Source organism: Mus musculus, chromosome 2 (genome assembly GCF_000001635.26).
Source record: "Mus musculus strain C57BL/6J chromosome 2, GRCm38.p6 C57BL/6J".
Classification (NCBI taxonomy): Eukaryota; Metazoa; Chordata; class Mammalia; order Rodentia; family Muridae; genus Mus; species Mus musculus.
The window spans coordinates 175,885,511-175,894,969 of record NC_000068.7 but is presented as its reverse complement, the minus strand read 5'-3'; the positions used below and the strand labels follow the sequence as shown (position 1 = coordinate 175,894,969).

Below are 9,459 nucleotides of genomic sequence, written 5' to 3'. Positions count from 1 at the left end.
GAGTGGGCAGCATTGTCTAGTCCCTGATTTCAGTGAGATTGCTTCAAGTTTCTCTCCATTTAGTTTGATGTTGGCTACTGGTTTGCTGTATATTGCTTTTATTATCTTTAGGTATGGGCCTTGAATTCTTGATCTTTCCAAGACTTTTATCATGAATGGATGTTGGATTTTGTCAATTGCTTTCTCAGCATCTAATGAGATGATAATGTGGTTTTTGTCTTTGAGTTTGTTTATATAGTGTATTTTGTTGATGAATTTCCATATATTAAACCATCCCTGCATCTCTGGTGTGAAGTCTACTTGATCATGAGGGATGATCATGTTGATGTTCTTGGATTCTGGCTAAGGGTTTATCTATATTGATGATTCCCTCAAAGAACCAGCTCCTGGTTTGGTTGATTCTTTGTATAGTTCTCTTCATTTCCACTTGGTTGATTTCAGCCCTGAGTTTGATTATTTCCTGCCATCTACTCCTCTTTGGTGAATTTGTTTCATTTTGTTCTAGAGCTTTTAGATGTGCAGTCAAGCTGCTAGGGTGTGCTCTCTCTAGTTTCTTTTTGTTGGCACTCAGAGCTGTGAGATTTCCTCTTAGGACTGCTTTCATTGTGCCTCATAAGTTTGGGTATGTTGTGGCTTCATTTTCATTAAACTCTAAAACGTCTTTAATTTCTTTAATTCTTCCTTGACCAAGTTATTGAGTAGAGTGTTGTTTAGGTTCCACATGAATGTTGGCTTTCTATTATTTATGTTGTTACTGAAGATCAGCCTTCATCTGTGGTGTTCTGATAGGATGCATGGAATTATTTCAATATTTTTGTTCTGTTGAGGCCTGTTTTGTGACCAGGCCAGTCAGTTTTGATAAGTTTATGGACAGTTTTGGAGAAGGTACCATGAGGTGCTGAGAAGAAGATAAATCCTTTTGTTTTAGGATGAAATGTTCTACAGACAATTGTTAAAATTGGTTCATAACGTCTGATAGTTTCACTGTTTCTCTGTTTAGTTTCCATTTCCAGGATCTGTTCATTGATGAGAGTCGGGTATTAAAGTCTCCCACTATTATTGTGTGAGGTGTGATGTGTGCTTTGAGTTTTAGCAAAGTTTCTTTAATGAATGTGGATGCTCCTGCATTTGGAGCATAGATGTTCATACTTGAGTGTTCATCTTGGTAAATTTTACCTTTGATGAGTTAGAAGTGTCCCTCCTTATCATTTTTGAGAACTATAAGTTAAAAGTCAATTTTATTCAAATGGTCCCAGCTTGTTTCTTGGGACCATTTGCTTGGAAAATTTTTTTGCAGCCTTTTACTCTAAGGTAGTGTCTGTCTTTGTCCTGGAGGTGGGTTTCCTGTATGCAGCAATACGTTGGGTCCTGTTTATGTAACCTGTCTGTTAGGTATTAAGAGATATTAAAGAAAAGTAATTGTTTTTTCCTGTTATTTTTGTTGTTAGAATTGGTATTCTGTCCTTGTGGCTATGTTCTTTTAGGTTTGTTGAAGGACTACTTTCTTGCTTTTTCTAGGGTGTAGTTTCTGTCCTTGTGTTGGAGTTTTCTCTTTATTATCCTTTGAAGGGCTGAATTTGTGGAGAGATATTGTGTGAATTTGGTTTTGTCATGGAATACTTTGATTTCTCCATCTATGGTAATTGAGAGTTTTGCTGGGTATAGTAGCCTGGGCTGGCACATGTTTTCTCTTATGGTCTGTATAACATCTGTCCAGGATCTTGTTGCTTTCATAGTCTCTGCTGAGAACTCTGGTGTAATTCTAATAGGTCTGTCTTTATGTTACTTGACACTTTTCCCTTACTGCTTTTAATATTCTGTCTCTATTTAGTGCATTTGTTCTGATTATTACGTGTAGGGAGGAATTTCTTTTCCGGTCCAGTGTATTATGAGTTCTGTAGGCTTCTTGTATGTTCATGGGCATCTCTTTCTTCAGGTTAGGGATGTTTTCTTCTATAATTTTGTTGAAGATGTTTACTGGCCCATTAAGTTGAAAATCTTCATTCGCATCTATACCTATTATCCTTAGGTTTGGTTTTTTAATTGTGTCCTGGATTTCCTGGATGTTTTGGGTTAGGATCTTTTTGCATTTTACACATCCTTTTATTTTTGTATCCATGTTTTCTAAGGAATCTTCTACACCTGAGATTCTCACTTCCATCACTTGTTTTCTGTTGGTGATGCTCAAATCTATGACTCATGATTTCTTTCCTATGATTTCTATCTCCAGAGCTGTCTCCCTTTGGGTTTTCTTTATTGTTTCTACTCCCATTTTTAGGTCTTGGATGGTTTTATTCAATTCCTTCTCCTGTTTATTTGCATTTTCCTGTATTTCCTTAAGGGATTTTTGTGTTTCTTATTTAAGTACTTCTTGCGGTTTAACTCTGTTGTCCTGTTTTTCTTTACGGGAATTATTAATGTCCTTCTTAAAATCCTTTACCAGCATCACGAGATATGTTTTTTTGGGTTATCCAGGGTTTGCTGTGGTGGGATTACAGGTTTCTGGTGATGCCAAGTGTTTTTGGTTTCTGTTGGTAAGATTCTTATGTTTGCCTTTTGCCATCTGGTAATCTCTGGTGTTAGATGTTCTAGCTGTCTCTGGCTGGAGCTTGTTCCTTCTGTGTGTCTGTTAGCCTCTGTCAGTACTCCTGGGAGACCAGCTCTCTCCTGAGTTCCTGGGTCAGAGCACTCCCTATAGGCCAACTCTCCTCTGTCAGGAAAGGTGCACAGAGGACTGAGGATCAGCTCCACCTCCTGGCTGAGGAAGAAGGACTGAAGGGATCCTGTCCAAGAATCTGTTCCTTCTGTAACCCACGTGCTCTCCTGTGTGGACCCGCCTCAAAGACACCCTGGATAGAAAATTAGCAATAGCATTTCTACAAACCAGGAGAAGATAGCCTAGTAAAAAGAGAGCCCAAAAATCAATGCAGGCATATATAGTCAACAAAATTTTGTCCCCAAAGTACTCTTTGAGTCATCTCTTTAACCACTCAGGGCCCGTTTTTTCATTTATTTTTAAAGGTTCTTAATGGTTAGACTTTCTTTTTAGTTCTTTGTACATTCTATCTATGATTCTCTTTCAGATGAGCATCTGGCAGAGAGGCCTCCCCTGTCTTGTGAGCCTCTCCTCTTCACTCACCTGACACTTCATTGTACAGCTGCATATGGTCCCCTTTGTCAGTAATTGCTCTCATCCTCGGCAGCACCAGGGTCCTGTTTAGAAATTCCTCTCTTGTACTTCTATGTTGATGCAGACTCGTTGATGTTTCTGGTGAGCCTTGGAGTACAAAGTCCTGTGTTGATGTCCTTGATCCAATTGGAATTAAGTTCTGTGCAGGATGAAAAGATTGGCTTCTTTTTCCTGAATATTGATTGTCAGATGTAGGGATACATGTAGGAATGTGTATGACTTTGGGGATGTTTTTGCATGTGTGTGGAGATGTATGTGGTCCTGTTTGTGTTTGAGCATGTAGGTAAGGTGCATGTGTATGTGTGAGCACAGGGTTTGCACATGCATATGCGTGTGTGTGTGTGTGTGTGTGTGTGTACATGTATGCATGTATGTGTGTCATCCAGTGTTCGTGGGGGTTTGTGCATGTGAGTGTGAGCAAATGTGCTTGGGTTACATGTGTGAATGTGTGTATGAGAATATGGGGCAGTGCATGTCTGAATGTCTGTCTGTAAAGTTGTTTTGGGGTTGCATTTGTGTTTGTGTGAGCATGTGGGGGAAAGAGTTTCTTGTGTGTATGTGTTTGTATGTGTGTGGAAGGGAGCATGTGTGCAAGTGAGGGTCAGGTATGTGGTGTGCATTTGTGTGTTAGCATGTTTATGTGGAAGTATGTGTGCATATGTGGGTGTGAGCTTGTGACCGAGAATGGGAGATGCAAGTGTGTATGTTTCTGCATGTGACAGGTGCATAAGCATGTGCTTGTATTTGTGTGTGTGAGCATGTGAGTGGGGTTCATGTATGGATGTGTGTGTGTGTGTTTGAGTGTGTGTGTGTCTTTGTCAGAGATAATGTGACCTTATGCAGTTATATCTGGATCTTCTATTCCAGTTGTTAAATCTGTGCCTGGTTATGTGTCAGTACCATTCTGACTTTTATTACTTCAGTTTTGTAGCATAATTTGAAATTAAGTATGGTGATGACCTGCAATATGTCCGAACACAGGGTATTTCAAACAAATAAAATCACTGGTAGATTTTCTTATTATTAAGGTAAATGAATTATTTGAAAACACAGAAACCTTTACAACAGTTTTATTTCACACCTTGTTTCTAGCTGGTACCACTTGCATGATGCAACCAAAAAACATTGAGCAATATTTGAGGTCGCCACAAGAGGGCCACCGAAACCTTCCTGACTTGTGGGATTCTCAGGGAATGGGAGAGTTGAGGGTGATGGGGGAATGGCAAGCTAGCTTTTTGAGAAGCCCCTGCTTTGTTTTTCTTTGAACAAACTCTGTCACTTTTGCCCTTGTCCTTCCTCCATCCACTTTTCATCTTAGACAGGCACATTCTTGAAGTCTGTACATTAGCACCAGCAATGATGTCCCAACACTGAGGTGGGTTCCTGGCTCCATGGCAGTGACAGTTCACAAGATGTCACAGGAGCTTCTCATGTGTCAACTACCCAAGGCACTGACCCTGGACAATGATTATAGCAAGTTCTTAATGGGGTGTTTGTTGTTAAATGTATCCTGGGGAGATGTGAAGGAACTTCCTTTCCTTCCAGATAGAGCATGTTGAGAGATAGGAGATGGCTCCACCCAAGTATTGTTTTGGAGCATCAGTGGGTTTTCTTGTTGCTGCAAATAAATACCCAACAAAAAAATTTTAGGATTATGGGAAGGAAAGGTTTATCTTGGCCCATGATTTTCCACCTTAGCTGGGCCAACATTTGGAGTCATTTCATTCTGGGTGGCTTTTTTTTTTGCTTCTCTCAAACTCCCCAAAACAACCAAAACTTTATCTCTGAAGTGATTTCAAGCCCAGTGAATGGGAGAGAAATTATTATTGAGCTTTTCGGATTATGGTTGATATAGTCAGCTAGCTGAGTCATTAACAAAGCAACCCAACATGGGTGATGCCTTGAAGGAGCTGAATCCCTGAAGTTTGCTATACTGCTTGCAGGCAGTGCTACCAGGGAGTCATCTCTCCCTCATGAACTGGTTCTTGCTTATACAACCCCATTGGGAACACTGTGAGTCCCATAACCTCCTTCTGAGTTAGTTTCAGATTGGAGGTAATATACAGCTGTAGGTCAAGCCAGGGATAGCATAGTAGGAATCTACTGTTTCCTGGCTGGAGAAATGAATGATGCCTGACAGAGAGTGAGACTGAGGGAGGCTGTCCATCAAGAGATAGACTAGTGAGATGTGTGCACTTGGCATTCTTTGGACAATGCCTTTCATGCCATATATACTTTATGTTTCATTTTTAAAAATCCTCAAAAGAGAAACAAAATGTTTAAATTTATTGGTACATCTCAATGCTATTCTTACAATAAAATACCCTAGGAAAAGCAAATGGGAAAGAAAGGGTCATTTTAGCTCATAGTTCCGTAGTATGGTTCATGGTGGTAAAATGTTGCAATGTCAAGAGCCTGCAGCAAGAGTGCACACCTATCGACAGTCAAGAGCAGGAGTCTCAGAGCATTTTTGCTAGTGCACAGTTCACTTTCTCCATTCTTTTACAACCAGGGTCCCTGCTTAGGAAATGGAGCAACTTAACCGTGCTAAGTCTCTTCATCTTAATTAATATAACTATGTCAGTATCCCACAGCTATTGTGAAAGGCTAACCTGATTCAGATGATGCCTCCTTGAGACTTTCCTACCATATGATTGAAGATTGTGCTAAATTGAGAATTGTTTTAAAGTTCCATGGGTGTGCTCCACAATACCTAGTCTTTGAGAATAATAAGGAATCCCAGTAATATGACAAATATTAAATTGTTAACAAAACATCACAAATGCCTGACTGTAATGGCCAGTAACTTTATGTCTTCCTGTCATTTTGAACATCAAGAATAGAAAAACAATGTAGGCAATGACTAGTTCCTTATTTAGTTGCTTATCCTGTTAAAGCAGTTGCAAATAGAAAGCATGAGAAGATATCAATAGTCATATGTACATTGTTTAACCTTTCTTAAATTCTGATATATAAGTAACATCCATTTGCCATACTTGATTAGGTATGTGTTCTCAAGGATTAACACCATTATGTAGTACAGGAAGAAATTGAGGACACTGAAGACAAGTTTTTATAAATTGACATGCACATTTTCTAGAAATACCAAATTGTTGTCTCAACCTATTAGTATTTTAATGATGTAAAGAATGAGAGTGTTTCTTTTAGTGCATCTGACTATGCCGGGGCCTAGCACACACAAAAGTGGATGCTCACAGTCAGCTATTAGATGGATCACAGGGCCCCCAATGGAGCAGCTAGAGAAAGCACCCAAGGAGCTAAAGGGAACTGCAACCCTATAGGTGGGACAACAATATGAATGAACCAGTACCCCGGAGCTCTTGTCTCTAGATGCATATGTATCAAAAGATGGCCTAGTCGGCCATCACTGGAAAGAGAGGTCCATTGGTCATGCAAATTTTATATGTCCCAGTACAGGGGAACGCCATGGCCAAAAAGTGGGAGTGGGTCGGTAGGGGAGTGGGGGGAGGGAATGGGGGACTTTTGGGATAGCATTGGAAATGTAAATGAGGAAAATACCCAATAAAAAATATTTTTAAAAAAGAGCACTGACTGGTCTTCCGGAGGTCCTGAGTTCAAATCCCAGCATCCACATGGTGGCTCACAACCATCTGTACTGAGATCTGATGCCCTCTTCTGGAGTGTCTGAAGACAGCTACAGTGTACTTACATACAATAAACAAACAAATAAATAAATAAATAGAATTTTAAAAATGAAAAAAACCAAACAAACAAAAAGAATGAGAGTGTGTGGCGGAACTATTCCTGTGTAATGCCTATACTCTGCCTGATATGCAAACCTGCTGTGGCATTGCCCTCATTAAGGGGTCTGGGTTCCTGTTCCCCCTAGGCCATTGTAAACACTTGTATATGGGTGTAACTCAGCTATCTATAGTTCTAAGTATCTACTCTGGTTCCTCCTTAGGTCACTAACTTCCCTCTTCCTAGATATTGGTAAATTCCTACATAGGGCAATGACTTAGCTATCCATGCCCAGGGTCGGATCAACGACTGCCTAGAATCTAACTTAGCTATATGTAAAAAAAAAAAAAATCAATACTTAGGAGCACTTATTTTTTTTTATAATTATGTGATTTAAAGATTTATTTATTATGTTTAAGTCCACTATAGCTGTCTTCAGATACACCAGAAGAGGGCATCAGATGTCATAATGGGTGGTTGTGAGCCACAATGTGGTTGCTGGGCTTTGAACTCAGGACCTTCAGAACAGCAGTCAATGTTCTTAACCACTGAGCCATCTCTCCAGCCCCCTTAGGAGGACTTATAATAAAGCAACATTAAGGGAAAGCCCAAGATCCGTTTACCAACTAAAGCAAGGACATTGGAGCATTCTTTATACGTGATGGCAAGATTCCAGGAGACTAAGTTTCCGTGAACTTCTCGCCTCAGGACAGCACACAGGTTTTCGGGGCCTGTCGCGCTTCTCACTACTGGATTGGATGTAGCACATATGTACATTGTTTAACATTTTTAAAATTCAGATATATAAGTAACGTCTATTTGCCATAACTGAGTAGGTACCAGTCCTAGAGGATTAACTCCTAGAGGATTAACACCTTTGTGTGATACAGGAAGAAATTGAGGACACTGATGAAAGTCTTTACAATTTGACATGCACATTCTCAAGAAATACCAAATTGTTGTCTCAACCTATTGTTTTTTAATGATGTAAAGAAAGTGAGTGTTTGGCTGAACTATTCCTGTGTAATGCCTATACTCTGCCTGATATGCAAACCTGCTGCAGCATTGCCCTCATTAAGGGGTCTGGGCAATCCACTATGAGCTTTTAAATGTAAGGTGTATGCCACCACTGCCAGGTTGATTATAGGTTGACTGCTCTATTTTGCCCCTGACAACCATATAAAAGCTCGCCGAACAGGCACGCGGGTCACCACCTCTCCTTAGGGTCTGGGATGACCCCAGTTTAGTGGAACAATAAATTCCTCTTGCTTTTTCCATTGATTCCAGCCCCACATGGTTCACTCACAGGTCCCCAGTAAGCTAAGGCTCCCGGGAGTCTTACAACCCAACAAGACCAACAGTCTCAAGAAACCTTGACCTTGGAAATCTCTCAGACTCTGAGCCAGCAACCAGGCAGCATACACTTGTTGGTCCAAAGTCCCCAACATATATACAGAGGAGGACTGCCTGGCCCGGACTCAGGGAGGGAAGACACACCTAATCCTTGAGAGACTTGAAGTCCCAAGGATTGGGGAGGCCTGGCAGGATGTTGTTGAATGGTTGTGGGTGTGAGGACACCCTCATGGAGATGTACAGAGGGGTCGGGATATGGGATGAGAAACTGTAAGTGGTTGGAATTGGGGGGTGATAATGACTGGAGTATAATTAAAGAATAAACATAATTAAAAAATCTCCATTCTGGTTGTTTGAAATATGTCTTAAATTCTAAGGGAAACTCTCCCTTAATCTTAACTACAGTCTTAATTGTCTATAATCCTATCCACTAAATATAATGTGACCTAGGTAACATAAAGAGAAAGTGCCAACAGAGAAGGTGCACAGAAGTCTGGAGTTCAGATCCACCTCCTGATTCCTGGGGTCAGAGCCCTCCCTGGAGGCCGACTCCCCTCTCGCAGGGAAAGTGTCTAGGGTTCTGGGTGTTAGGTCTGTCTTCTGGCTGAGGATGAAGGCCTGTAGGGACCTTGTTCAAGAAGCTTAGTTACTTCTGCTGCCCACTTACTCTCCTGCATAAACAGTTCTCAGTGATCCCAAGATTCTGGATGTGCTAGAGCCTGCCTTTGTTCTTTGACCCTGTTGCTGCTAGCACAAGACCCACTGGATTTTTTGGAAGTGATGTTGCATTCCACTCACCAGTGATCTCAAGGACCAGAGTGTGCTAGGGGGCCTTCAGCATAAAGAGTCCTCTGGGGACCTTTGGGCCCTCTGCTGAGATCTGGCCAAAGATTGCATGGGGGTGGGAGAGGGTGGCTCCAACCAGAAGTTAACCTCAGTCGCTGGTCATGCTGCTGTCCTTTGTCCCTGTTCCTACTATTACAAGACCCTCTGTATTTTTTGGAACTTATCTTGCATTCCACTTACCAGTGATCTCAAGGACCTGGGTGTGCTAGGGTGCCAGCCATGTGAAGAATCCTCTGCAGACATTAGGGCCCTTCACAGAGATTGCCTCAAACACTCTTACACAATCACCACCTGCTCATTTTTCCTTAAAAGAAGTTAAAACAAATCTCATCGATTTCTCTCTATTC

The 9,459-nt window shown here is 41.1% G+C and overlaps 1 long non-coding RNA gene across 1 annotated transcript; it reads right to left on the bottom strand.

Annotated features, from left to right (window-relative positions):
- Window positions 1-3,679: 3,679 nt before the first annotated feature.
- Window positions 3,680-6,804, bottom strand: Gm42247. The gene is made up of 2 exons (XR_880946.2): window positions 6,765-6,804; window positions 3,680-4,808 (listed from the first exon to the last, which is right to left on the bottom strand). It is a non-coding gene; the product is annotated as a predicted gene, 42247 (long non-coding RNA).
- Window positions 6,805-9,459: the final 2,655 nt, after the last annotated feature.